Source organism: Anopheles coluzzii, chromosome X (genome assembly GCF_943734685.1).
Source record: "Anopheles coluzzii chromosome X, AcolN3, whole genome shotgun sequence".
NCBI classification, from domain to species: domain Eukaryota; kingdom Metazoa; phylum Arthropoda; class Insecta; order Diptera; family Culicidae; genus Anopheles; species Anopheles coluzzii.
The window spans coordinates 11,143,237-11,156,485 of record NC_064669.1 but is presented as its reverse complement, the minus strand read 5'-3'; positions in this window follow the sequence as shown (position 1 = coordinate 11,156,485).

Below are 13,249 nucleotides of genomic sequence, written 5' to 3'. Positions count from 1 at the left end.
TGTCCAATGGGACGCTACCAATAAATCGTGGGAGCGATCCAAAAATCTAAGATAAGATAGACACTTCTCATAAATACATGATAAAAGTAATTATTGAGTAATTCAACAATGTAACATCCAACATAGCGAATCGATGCCTTATGATGAGAATCTCGGAATCTCGGTAAAATCGGTTTGGCCATCTTGGATGCCTTTTGACAGTAGAAAGCCCTGGAAAACTCATCAAACCCTAAAACCATTATTATTAAAAGAGGCATCAATACATGTGGTGAAACATCTCTAACCAATTTACAATTTTCTTGTGATCAACAGATCGATTCATCATTTTTATCACAATTAAAATTTGAATCGAAAAGGGCTTTGAGATGCCAAACTACCTGTAACGAGCTTTGGGCTACTTATCAAATCGTTCTACATTACGTGACCTCGTTCCTGCACAGTCCTTGGTCCCAATGCTAGTTAGAATGACTATGACTAACGTCACTTACCAGGTGAAGGTGGATGAAAACTCTTCGAGTCTTTGTCTACCACCAAAGGTCTGTGTCAGGGAGACGGGCTTGCCTGTCTCCTATTCATCTTGGCGCTAGAGCAAGCCATCCAGGACTCGAGGGTGGCGTCTTCGGGAACCATTTTTTATAAGTCATTCCAGATTCTGCCATATGCTGATGCTATAGACATCATTGGTCTGCGGCTCTCCTATGTAGCAGAAACCTACCAAGGGATCGAACAAGCGACAGAGAACCTCGGATTGCAAATAAACGCCACAAAGACCAAACTGATGGGGGCAACATCAGCGGCCCTACCAACAACAAATCCAAACTTACGTAGGCGTGACCTACAGATAGGTGAACGCACTTTTGAAGTCATTCCAGAATTCACCTATCTCAGGTCAAAGGACAGTAATGACAATAGCATGGAAGCTGAGTGTCTGGTTGCCAACACGTCCTTCTACAGCCTGAGAAAGCAGTTCACCTCAAATAACCTGTCGCGGCGGACGAAGCTGGAACGATATAGTACCGGTACTCACATACGCCTCTGAGACATAGACACTGTCCAAATCTGACGTAAGCCTCTTAGCCGCGTTCGAGAGGAAGATGCTCAGAAGGATCTTTGGCCACGTATGTGTGAGAGGACAATGGAGGAGCCGTTTTAACGACGAGCTGTACGAGATATACGACGACCTCACTGTCGTGCAGCGTTTCAAGATCGCCAAGCTCCGGTGCGCCGGCCATGTTGTACGTATGGAAACGGACGACCCAGCCCGTAAAGCTTTTTTAGGCGGTCCACAAGGACGGAGGAGGCGTGGCAGGTCCACATTGAGGTGGCAGGATGGCGTGCAGGCGTCCGCCATTAAGGCCGGGATAACGGATTGGAAGACGAAGGCGCGAGACCGTGAGCAATTTCGGACACTCCTGAGGCAGGCAAAGACCGCAAAGCGGTTGTAGCGCCGGCTAAATCAGTAAGTAAGCGTTTCAATCCAGGGGCATGATAACACATTTGAAAACATTTTTGGCATGATGCCTTCAAATATGGTGAAATTATGAACAACACAAATTTTCCATCGTGCGCACCCATGTGGATCTATCTTCCATACAACGGATTTCAAGTTCTAAAACTTGCATCGTTTTCGGTTTCGCCAGTTTTATGAAATTAACGAGTTTTCGTGATTATTAAGCAAAACAAATAAAAATGGTGAAAGAACGCTAATGAAAGCTATAAAAATGCTTGTTTTCTGATGGTGTAAGCATCCTGATATCAAAATTGGAAAGACGGACACTCTGTCGTAGGAAAAGATAAACACCGCATTTGTAGCTACGATGAATAAATCGTGAGACGAGCCCAACAAGTTACGGGAACCAACCAATAAATCGTGGGAAATCCTGTAAGCCAGCTTCAAAGAGCTTTGCAGGCTGATAGAGATCATGCCAAATCGATCATGCATGCTACACCAAGTGATTTTAAATTCACATCACATCACAAGAAGCTTCTTCCTCTGAGGTGTTATGACCAAAGGGCGTAGCCAACAACTTGTGTAGGCTTATGCTGTACAATGGCTCTGCTATATGTTCAATGCAACGAAAAATAGTCATGCAAGCAATAATTTTCGAACCAGCGTAAAGTAATGTTACGGGAACGTTCGACGCCGCACGTTTCTCTGACCGATGGAAAAATGACGCTCTGTCTTTAATAGGCCGGTTATGAAAAGAAAAAAGAGAAGACTCGGAAACGTTTGTGTCGCTTGACAATTCTTTTGGGGGAGCGGTAAAAGAAAAAAAAAGAACCATCAATCTAAGTGGATGCCTGCTAGCAACTCGGCAGGAACAAAGAACCTTCCGTGGGCGGGATGAACGCTTCACAAAATTAACGATCCTACGCCAGCGTATGTGTGTAAATGGATCTGTGTGTAGGGGGGGAGGGGGCTTTTCCTCTCCGCCTGCTACCCCTCCCTCCCCCATGGATTGATGGCGCTAAGGGGATGTGAAAAATGGCAGCCCGATGATAACGATACAATGGTGCCGTTAATGGTCTTAATCGATGTGTAAAATATGTAAATTTAATAAGAAGCCAAGAGACGACAAACCGTGCGGCTGGTTTGCACCGGCGCTTGTAGTCGCACCACCGCTCCGGTACAAAGGAGAGAAAAAAAACGCACGACATTAAATATGGCGCATCATAATGGCGTTAATATGTACTAAAAAAACGAAAAAAAAAACCAGAGACGAAAGAAGGAAGTGACAGTAACACAATGAATCTGTGTCATAACATTACATTTCATTGGGGGGTGGGTCGCACTTGCCCATCGCTGTTGCTGCTGCTGCTGCTGGATTTGCTGGATGCGCGACCCGATACACGGCGAGATTTTTGGGATCGTGGCATGCTGGCCGTGTACACGTGCCTCTCGGGCCCGGAGCCTGCGGAAAACGAAACGCTACACAGACCGGCTCGTGCACGATTTATGCACACATTTTTCTGGTGACCCACCACCACCCGCCGCCGGTAGCATGTGTACTCAAGAACTGGGAGGGAAAGGGAAAGGGAAGGAGGCGAGCGGCAGATTTTCCACAAATTTGATTCCCTTCCCAGTGGGCATGGTACGTGACTGGGGAGGTGGGGTGGTTCTTCCTGGCCGGTGGGACGATTTCATATATTCTTTGTGCGAGAGGTTTCGTTAGCGCTGGGAATTACGAGCAGCACCTGCTAGATTCCGTTCCGTTCCTGTACACGTTCCTTGTAGAGTTGGGTAAAATTCACAAAAAAGAATAAGTGGAATTTGCTTCCCACCGGTTTTAACAGATTTCAGAACCGGTTCCTAATGGTAGCTTTAACCTGACACGCTGGAACCATCCGGAATCGTCTGGAATCGTTCGGAATCGTTGGAATCGTCTGGAATCGTTCGGAATCGTCGGAATCGCCTGGAATCGTTCGGAATCACCAGAATCGTCGGAATCGTCTGGAATCAATGGGAACCGTCGGAATCGTCTGGAATCGTCCAGAACCGTTGGAATCGTCCGGTATCGTCCGAAATCGTAGGAATCGTCGTAACCGTCTGAAATCGTCCGGAGATGTTCCGAATCGTCTGGCATCATCGGTATCGTCGGAATAGTTGGAAATGCTCGGAATCGTCCAGAACCGTTGGAATCGTCCAGTATCGTCCGAAATCATCTGGAATTGTCCGGAATCGTCCGGTGGTGTTCCGAATTGTCAGAATTGTCTGGAGTCGTCCTCGTACAAGTGTTTGAAGGCAATGAACTCCGATCACTCTGTGGTAGTTTGAGGAATGCAAAACGGATAATTTTTCTTTGTAATTTTCCTATGTCTTCGTTGCTTATGTGAAAGATATATCAAATGGTTCTTCTCATATTGCCCCACTACGATCTCTGAAGATTCCGGACAGTTTCCTACGATTTCGGATGATTCCTGAAGATTCCGGCCGGTTCCGGCGGCACTAGCGATTCCACGTCTCTGGAGTCGGAATTATTCCTAGCCAGAACCATTACTTGTTTTTCAACAATCGATGTGCGAATATTGGAAGATTTTACTGTTGATTTTTTTTCTTCAAAACAATCATGAATGTTTGCACTCATTTTGATGATTTTTAATTTTGATGTATAAAAAGAACCATAGTGTTCTTTTCTTGTGAACCAGTTCATTAATTTTTTTCACGCGAACTACATGAACCGTTCCGTGCCTGGTTCATTTGGCACACCTGTATCTGTAACGCAACAAGAGACACTACGCAACCTGTCCTACAAGCGTTACGTGATTTATGGTTTGTCCCGTTCCATTGCGAAAATTTGAATGTTTTTTTTTCTTCCCATCACTATTATTTTGTGACCGCGCGAGACTGTAAGAGGGGCAAGAAAGTGAGAGCAGAAAGAAAGCAAAAAAAAAAGCTGAACGCTTAATTTAAAGCACTTTTTTTAACGACACTAATGATACTAATCGAATCTCACGAAAGGAAGTGCCGTGTTTGAGATTTGGACGATTTTAAGACATCCCACGCGCAACGGCAGCTAGTGCTAACTTAATGGGAAGCATACACCCCTCCCCTGCTACCCATTTTTAGATGGCTGATACACGATGTACTTAGGCTGGTTTATGTCTGCCCCTCCGTGGCTTTCATTAGTCATTACACATTGTAGGTTAAACAGGTTCGTCGCCAGGCTGCCTTCTGGCGTTGCGGGTTGGATGCCGTGTGGAGCCGTGACTCGCTGTCCCTGGCAGCATTATTATTACGTTTTCGTGAGCTGAAGCTGCTGAAGTTGGACGTGGGGGAGAATGTGCGACATTTGCGCGGAAATTGCGCCTGTTTTCTCCTGCAGCAGGCTCACGGCACAGTCGACGAACAAGCGGCATTGTCTTAGCGGCAGGTAAGCCCCGCAGCGGTCTGTTTTCGTCGTGTTTAACATTCTGAAATTCTGAAGGATGCTTATGGGCATCCACCGACCCCCCCCCCCCCCCCTCCCGTACAAAGCGTCAGCGTTCGTGTGAAGTGCCCCAACGGGGAGTGCTGGGTGTGTTGACGTTGACAACTTTCACTGTGGTTATATGCGTGCTTCGGATTTGACTCTACGCTTTCAAAGGTAGAGTGAGCACGGTAGAACAAAAAGCGGGATACAAGTAATTTCCATTGCATATATGATTTCTTATGTACAATATAGCGTTGAAAATGTAAATTAATCAACATATGAATATTTTATGAATGTGTAACAAATATATAAATTATTAAAACAAAATCATTTTACCCATAAATGCTCTTAATCATCTCCGTAACCAACATTCCGGGTTATACATAATATACTACGTACCCGGATTGCAAGTTATTGCTACGGGACGACGATCTGGAGGGAATTGATTTTTCCTAACCTTGTAGAAGCTTTTTTATAATAGATCCCCGGGTCATGCCAACATATAGAAAAATATTTCATGATCTTCATATATCTTCAAATTTGTAACAACCTTGCAAGGAATATAACTGAGGAAACCAATCTCCATGCATTCAAGCGATCATGTGCGGGTCATATTACAGGGGTTTCGAGGGTTCTACAGACGTGTTCTACAGTGAGTCGTAGTTTTGTTCAGGAATGTACAGGGGTTTCGAGGATTATATCGATATGTTCAGCGAGTTGTAGTTTTGTCCAGTCGTATAAATACCCTTTCATCGAGATATAGAATTTTTCGGATAAAAAGAAAGAGTCTACACAGTCTTGAGACACGCACGCAGAACACGAACTCTGAGTAGATAACTGGCGTAGGGGTCGGCAAGAATGTATCTCCAGCCTGAGGCACAGGTCGGAATTAAGTCCCCAGACGTTAATTCTTTTTTTTCAGACCTTCTACTTTTAATGATACTACTCCAAATATCTTTAAGATCATCTCGTCCATCTGGACCCTATGCAGGGAAAATGGTGGGACATCATCATCACCATCATCATCATCTTCATCATAATATTGTCGTTGTTGGAAGTTTCACCACCACATTGCCATCATACAGTGATCGTTGCATATTATTCAACCTCGACACCCTCGAATCTAGACAAACAAAAGCATGTGTGGCTTGTATCAGCAATTTGTCACGGGGGAACGTAGATACTCCAGACTTGCTTTCCCAACTTTGTTGGTATGCTAGAAATCGGACTGCTCTTGCGATTACCTTCCGTAATACAATGTTTGGCACTAACGACCAGTGCCTAATATGTTTGTTATCAATTTAATGGAAACTAGAGTGATTTAAATTTTCCAATTCTGTTCCGGCTTCCTGTTATACAAACGATTTTGTTTTTATGATTTTTTTTTCTTACGCTTCTGCTGCTTATTTCTGTTACTATGGATCTCAATGCTGTTGTACTATTTTCTACTTTTACTTATTACCTTTCCCTCACCACTGTTAATGTCTTGTGTCATCCACTATTGTGCCGACCCACCAGATGTCTTATTCTTCCAAACTTTGTTATCCGTAATATATTGAATAAATCCTACATATTCAGATACATATGTTTAGTACCAATAGGGCCAGCCAGTGACCATTTTTTTATAAACACCTACTCCAAAAACTCCAAGAATAATTCTTCATTAGTGATTCTTCACCAGAAAACTCTTTGCCTTGTTGAAAGTGTTATACTGTTAGTAAACTGCCACTATCTGCCAAAGTTGCGGATAATAGCGGCTAATTTCTTAACACATCTTAGGTTTCGATGTAAAGCTTTGACGTGGTATACCTGAGACCACGGTGTTTAGTGGCGCACACTATGCACTTTTTAAAGCGCACACTATACTCTTTAACCTCTAAACTGATACACATATTTTCATAAACTAAAAATCTTGGTTGAAAATAGATTAAATCCTCTCTGAAACATATTAATTTCTAAAAATTGGTTGAAAATTGTTGAAGTAACAATGGTTTGAAGAGTTACAAAAATAGTTTAAAGTCGGGTTTTTTCACAACTAAAGATTTTGAGATTACGTATCTTTATAACTAATACCAGTAGAAGTCTGAAATTTCGTGTCTTATCTTAGTTTGATACCGTAGATACTATGACATTCATCCCGTCTACTGGTCACCGAGCAAGGGCCTGTCTGAAGCGTTACAGTGGCCAATGTACCAATGTCGCATAGCCTCCCCAAGGTACGAACCCCAACGAACGGAGCAGTCGGTTGGAAGTGGAAGGGCAAACACTCAAAACGCACTGGATGGTTCCGATCCCACTTATGCTCGGAGATTAAATTATATTCTCCAAGGTGTTGTTGCTGATGTTGTTGTGCGTCTCCATGAAATCGCCACCAAGCGCCGAACCCGCCGAACGTTGCGCGCATCAATGCCAATTGTCCTCCAATCCCGTCAAGGGGCGGGCGGATGTGGCATTGTGGGTGTTTTGGTGTGGTGTTAGGGAAAGCAGGGGAGCAAACACAGAACGAAACATGCCGTACAAAGTAAAACGAATTTCCGGCTCCCGGCCCGCCCCCCCCCTCCCCTCCGGCTCGGCGGATAATAAAAGCACAAATATGAGCGGCGACAAATAAAAGCCAAAACCATTGACAACGCCAAAGAATGGGCTGCGCACTGGTCGGACCATCAGCCCTCATCCAAGCGCTGGACACTAGGGTGTAGGAGACTGGGTAGCCATTTTGCTGACCGGAACCGGATGCTGCTCGGGGAATGGCGCAACCGATGAACTCGATCGTTGGCAGCGTGTCTTTTCGCTTTTTTGTTTTGCTCCTCTCTCGGCTGTCATCGGGCTTCGTACACTTGTGGCTGTCGGTGGTGGTGCTAAGCGTCGAGGTCGTTAGTCACATTACGGGCAGTTTTGCTTTTTAAGCGTTCGATCGACGCGGCGAATGGCCCCGTCGCCCCGGAAAAGCTAGAAATAACAGGCGGCACAGCCGGCGTCCTTGCGACACCAAACAAAGCGAAACGGACACTCGGTGCACGTGTTTCCCGTGCACCATGGGGACAGGAATGATGGTTTGTTTTGTTGCTGTTGTTGTTGTTGTGGTTGCTTCTCTCCTGCTTCCTCTGCTGGATGGGCCATTTTGGGGGAGGTTTGCGAGTGGTTTGGGCTTCGTTTTCGGCAGGTTTAATGTGTGCGTGACGCACAAATGATGATGTCGTTGGAAGAATCGCCATTCGTTGGCAATGAAACCCGGCACCTGCAGCCAGGCTGCAACTCATTAGCCCCGGGCGCCCCTCACTGTGGCAACAGCTGCACCAGCCCGGCGCGCTTCACATCCTGCAGCCAGTGGTGCTGGATATCGTCGAAAACAGTCAAACAAAGCGAAAAAAACGGAGCGAAAAATACAATCAAAACGATTGTCACCAAGAAGCAACGCGTCCGCGCTCCTCCGGAGCCCAAGTTTGGTTTGATTTGCTTCGCTAATCGGCCACCCATTAGCGGGGTTGGCGGATCGCTTCATCAACGCAACACTCTGATTGCAGGAGATGCTTTGCCCGATTTTTCGTTTCAACCCTTTCCGTCGAAAAACGACGCCACGGCGGTGCCATGTTGCTTCCAGGGCCTCTGGCCGTGGTTTGCTAATAAAGTGACTTCTTTTTCGGCCCGCTCTTCCACTCACCACCAAAATAGGCGGTGGCTGCAGCACTGGCACCGGCTGCGCGGTTAACCCAAAAGGCGTTCTCCTCCCTCGTGGCCGCTCTGCATTACGCGCGATCCTGCCGCCCCGGGGGTCCAACAATTTGGAGGAAAAGTTGTGTAAAAGAGTGTGTGTGTGTGTGTGTGAGAGAGAAAGAGAAGGGGATAGGAGATGGTAGGGTGTACCGAAAAAGAAGGAGAAAGAAATTATCTCCGGTTGTTTTGCGGAGCGGCGCAGATTTTACACGGCGGCGACGGTTGTGGAGGATTTACGGCAATTAGTAAAGTTAATTTAACTCGCCGAGGGAAATGGTTCGCTCCCAATAACTGCCCTTCGCTACCCGCTCCCCTTCTCCGCTCTGCCCTTACGTTCACTGTCGCATCAGTCACAAATTTGTCTCGATTTTCGCATAGCCCGTGTTCCCGTCACAGGGGTTGAGCGGGGGGGCAGGGGTAGAGCAAAATGGGAATCAAATTGAATTCCGCGCTCAATCCGCCATGTTTCATGCCGCCTGCATACCCGCTAGCCCGTTGGCTGCACTCACCTTAAAAAAGAGGGTTGAAAACGCCCGTAGTTTGGTGAAGCGCGGTTGAAGCGTTTTCTGTTTTTTTTTTGTTGAAGCGTGGCTGGAGGATGACGAAAGCAGGAGCAAAACTTTTGCCCACTGGGCGGGTCTGTGTGCAAAAGGGAATGGAAGGAGGAGGGGGAAATTTTTGAACTTCTTCACGCCAAACATCCCCAAAACGAAGCGCTCTAATTACCGTTTTCGATAAATAAGACGACTGTACGGAGAAAAGCCGGTACCTTTTTTTGCCTAATTGATGCTGCGCATCAAACGATATAAAATAGAAAAAGGGCGAGAGAGCGGGAGTTAGAGAGAAAGGGAGAGAACGTGAAATAGAAAACAAAACCCGGACCCCAGCATTCCGACACCACAGAAATCACGTTCTTCTTTGGGAAAAAAAAATCGCTTCTAGGACGAAACACTAGATACACAATAGGGCGGGCAAAGCACAGAACGCTGCCGCCACAGGTGACCAGTGATTGGGAAATAATTGAATAATTAATTATCACAACACAGCAGTGCCGCAACGCGCAGCGCTGTTTGTGCCGACCAAGCCCCTTTTTGTGTTCGGTTGAATGGTGCGTTTGCTGCGTTAGTGAGCCTCCCTTTTTTCCCACAAACTGGTTCTCGCTGTGGCGGATGAAGGCGGCGCCAAGGGAAAGAGGGCAGTGGAGGGTGGAGAGAAATGTTGGCTAGCAAATGGAAGTAGCTTGCTACACTAACGGGGCTGAGTAAGCGTAAAAGCCCCCTGCATAAGCAAGCCCAAGCGCGATGCGCAAGAAATTTCGCGCAGTTTGTCTACTAACACAGCTGATATTTTCGAGTACGGTTGATCGAGCATTCGAGCTATTTTCCTTAAAGTGGAGCCTTAAGCATCCCTTAAACAGCACCAGTGCACAATGGGCAGTTTGGAAAAAAAATCGGGATAAAATTATTTTTGCAGAAATTGTTAGTTTTTTATCGTTTGCAGTAAAGTATTATGATAGTCAATTGCATTTTATATGTAGTTCGCATCCATACCACCAGGTGGCGCTACATAAAATAGTATTTTAAGGGATCTTTGCTTAGTTTTATTAATTTTGTGTGTGTTTTTCTTGTATTTGTTGTTTTGTTTTCTTTGTTTGTTTTCTGCTTTGTGTAGGATAATTGTAGCTAATTCTCATCACTTTAACTAGCAGGGAGTACAAATATTAAAAATTTACATACACAACTTAGATGGATGCTATTACAAGCTCCTGACGTCTAGTTCTTATTTCTAAAGACATGAATAAAGGCATTTAAATAATTAGATAGAGCAGGTACATTGAAATAAAGTAGTTCTCAAATTCGTAATGAAAAGCAGCACATATCGTTTTGTTCAAAAAATAGGAACTACAGCTTTCCTGGGCATTGATATCACATAATATTCATCCCCAACTTTTCCATATCCTGTACTGCCTTCAGAAGGTGTAATAAAACTAAAAAGCTTATGTTCTTGGTTTTACAACTATCCGAAAAGATCAGAATTAGTAGCACTTGTTTCAACGATAGCTACAAACAAAGTATTTACTTCAATTGTAAAGTTAAACTCTGTCTCTGTCTGTCTGTGTACTGATATTGAACTGGTTATACATAAGGGTGAAAATTTTTAGGAGGTTTCTTCAGTTATTATCGTATATTTGAGCATAAAATTAACTTAACTCAAAATCTTTTATGTATTTATAAAGCTGACTAGATAACCTTTTAAAAATGCCTAAAATCATCAAAATCGGTTCATATTTGAAAAAGTTACAAAGGTTCAAAGTTTTTTTAAAATCGATTGTGATGCGCGTTTTCTTGTTACTTTCTTCTGGTTTCGCCAGGAAATAACCGTAATAATTTTATACTAAAAAAACCGATTTTTTGCATAATAACACCGCACAAAATTTGCTCGACATAGTTCTTCATATAAAAATACAGCAAATGAATGTAAAACGAGCTCCGTGGCATCGTCCATCGATAGAAGAAAGTCTAATTGACGAACACACAAAATCTTGGCGCTTTCAACACACTTGATTTCAAACAAATCCACAATTTCAGGCGTATCGAGTACTCGTCGAGCAAATATGGTAGAGCATTTTTGAGTAATTGGCACAGGGAAGTTGATCACAGACAAGTGCACCACTTGTGTTAGATATGAAATGACAATGTAGGACAAATGTTCTAACAATTCTGTAACAAATGTAGAACAATTCCAAATTCACTTATAACTGGTTAAAGGCTCCACTTTGACTATGATGTGGCATGATAGAGCACGTCGACGTGACATGACCCGACGTCAACAATTATTCTCCAGGATGCTCGGTCCCTGGCTGCAGGCTCCCTCCATCTAGACAACCGATCTCCGACAGGTCTTGCTTCACCTGGGCCGAACTTGGTGGGGCATGAGTTCGGCATCCTCATAACATGCCTCAGTCATCATATCCTACCAGCCTTCGCCACCGTCAGGATGCTGGGTTCGCCGTAAGCTCAGCAAGCTCGTGGTTCATCCTACTCCTCCAAACTCCATTGTATCCTCCGCTCGGAAGGTCCAAGACTCGTGTCCATACAGGACGACCGGGCGAATCAATTTGCAATATATGTCACATTTCGTGCAGACTCGAAATCTTCTGGATCTCAGCAGTCGGTAAAGCCCATAGTATGCACGATTTCCTTGCACAATGCGTCTCTGGATTTCGCTGCTGATGTCGTTGTGCGAAGTAATGACCGTCCCAAGATAGCAGAACTCTTCTACTTCCTCAAGGATATCGCCATCAATATATATACACTGCTTCCCAGATGGTCTGAGTCTCCGGCAAACAGGTACTTCGTCTTCGTCGCATTGACTCTCAATCCAATTCTTGCTGTACACCTCACACACCTTCACTGTTGTTATGCCCATGACGTCGATGTCATCCGCGAAGCCAAGACATTGTAGAGACCGGTAGAAGTTCGTGCCACTTCTTAACTTTCGAGTTATTTTCCTTAAACTGGCACTTTAAACCTTAACATCATCTGTGATGTACCTTTCTGATAGCTTTCTTCTCTGTCCTTTGGAAAATAACGTTTCTAATTGGTCATATAGTCATTTTAAACTATAAAAAAACAAATGTACACAACGAAATCTTCCTTCGCCATATTTTCCAAACACCAAAACAAACAGATGTAAAAGTAATTGGATGCTTTCATCATCCAATAGAAGAAGATCATACACAGGAAGAAACGAAATTTTGACCCTTTTAACACGGTTTATCACGCACAAAACCACAATTGGGGCCCTTCACGATTCTAGTCAGTTTTTTTGTATGGAGTTTGACAATTGGAGGCTGAAATTTTGTAAACAATCCATAGAAAACCACACAAAAAACTAGCCTGCAATTTTCAGTCTAGATTATTCTAGCCTCAAAGCTAGAATTAGATTCGAGTACCTGCTCGAAAAATGGCAAAACAAGGTGGTGTTTACATTTATCCCAAGGTGCATTAAAGAGATCCAGGAGGTATAGTATGTTAGTATAGTATAGTATGTCATAGTATGTTTTTTAAAACCGAATTTGAATTTCACTTCTTGACAGGAGGGGTGAAAACTTTTGTTCAAACAAGCTTTCTGGAGGCTTGACGAATACAAAAAACACTCTTAAAATCTCCATTCAGCTTAGTATAGGCTTTTTTGTATATAATAATCCATGCAGTAATCCATTGGCCGGTCTCGTAGTACAGTCGTCAACTCGTACGACTTAACAACATACCCGTCATGGGTTCAATCCCCAAATAGACCGCGCCGCCATACGTAGACCTGACTATCCTGCTATGGGGGGGGGGGGGGGGGGAATCAATTAGTCACTGAAAGCCAAGCCCACAAGTGGGTACAGGCAGGCCTTGACCGACAACGGTTGTTGAGCCACAGAAGAAGAATCCATGCGGTTCATAATATTCATGTAGATCGAGCAGTTTCTTACGTCGAGCAGTTTATAACCTAATATTAGTTTCCTAACGCTTTGTTTCATGTACAATTCAAATTTAAGTTCGAAAAAAATTAGCCAAATTCCAACAATCAGCCTTCTAAATTCATACACCTTGGGATAATCCCACCTGTATATT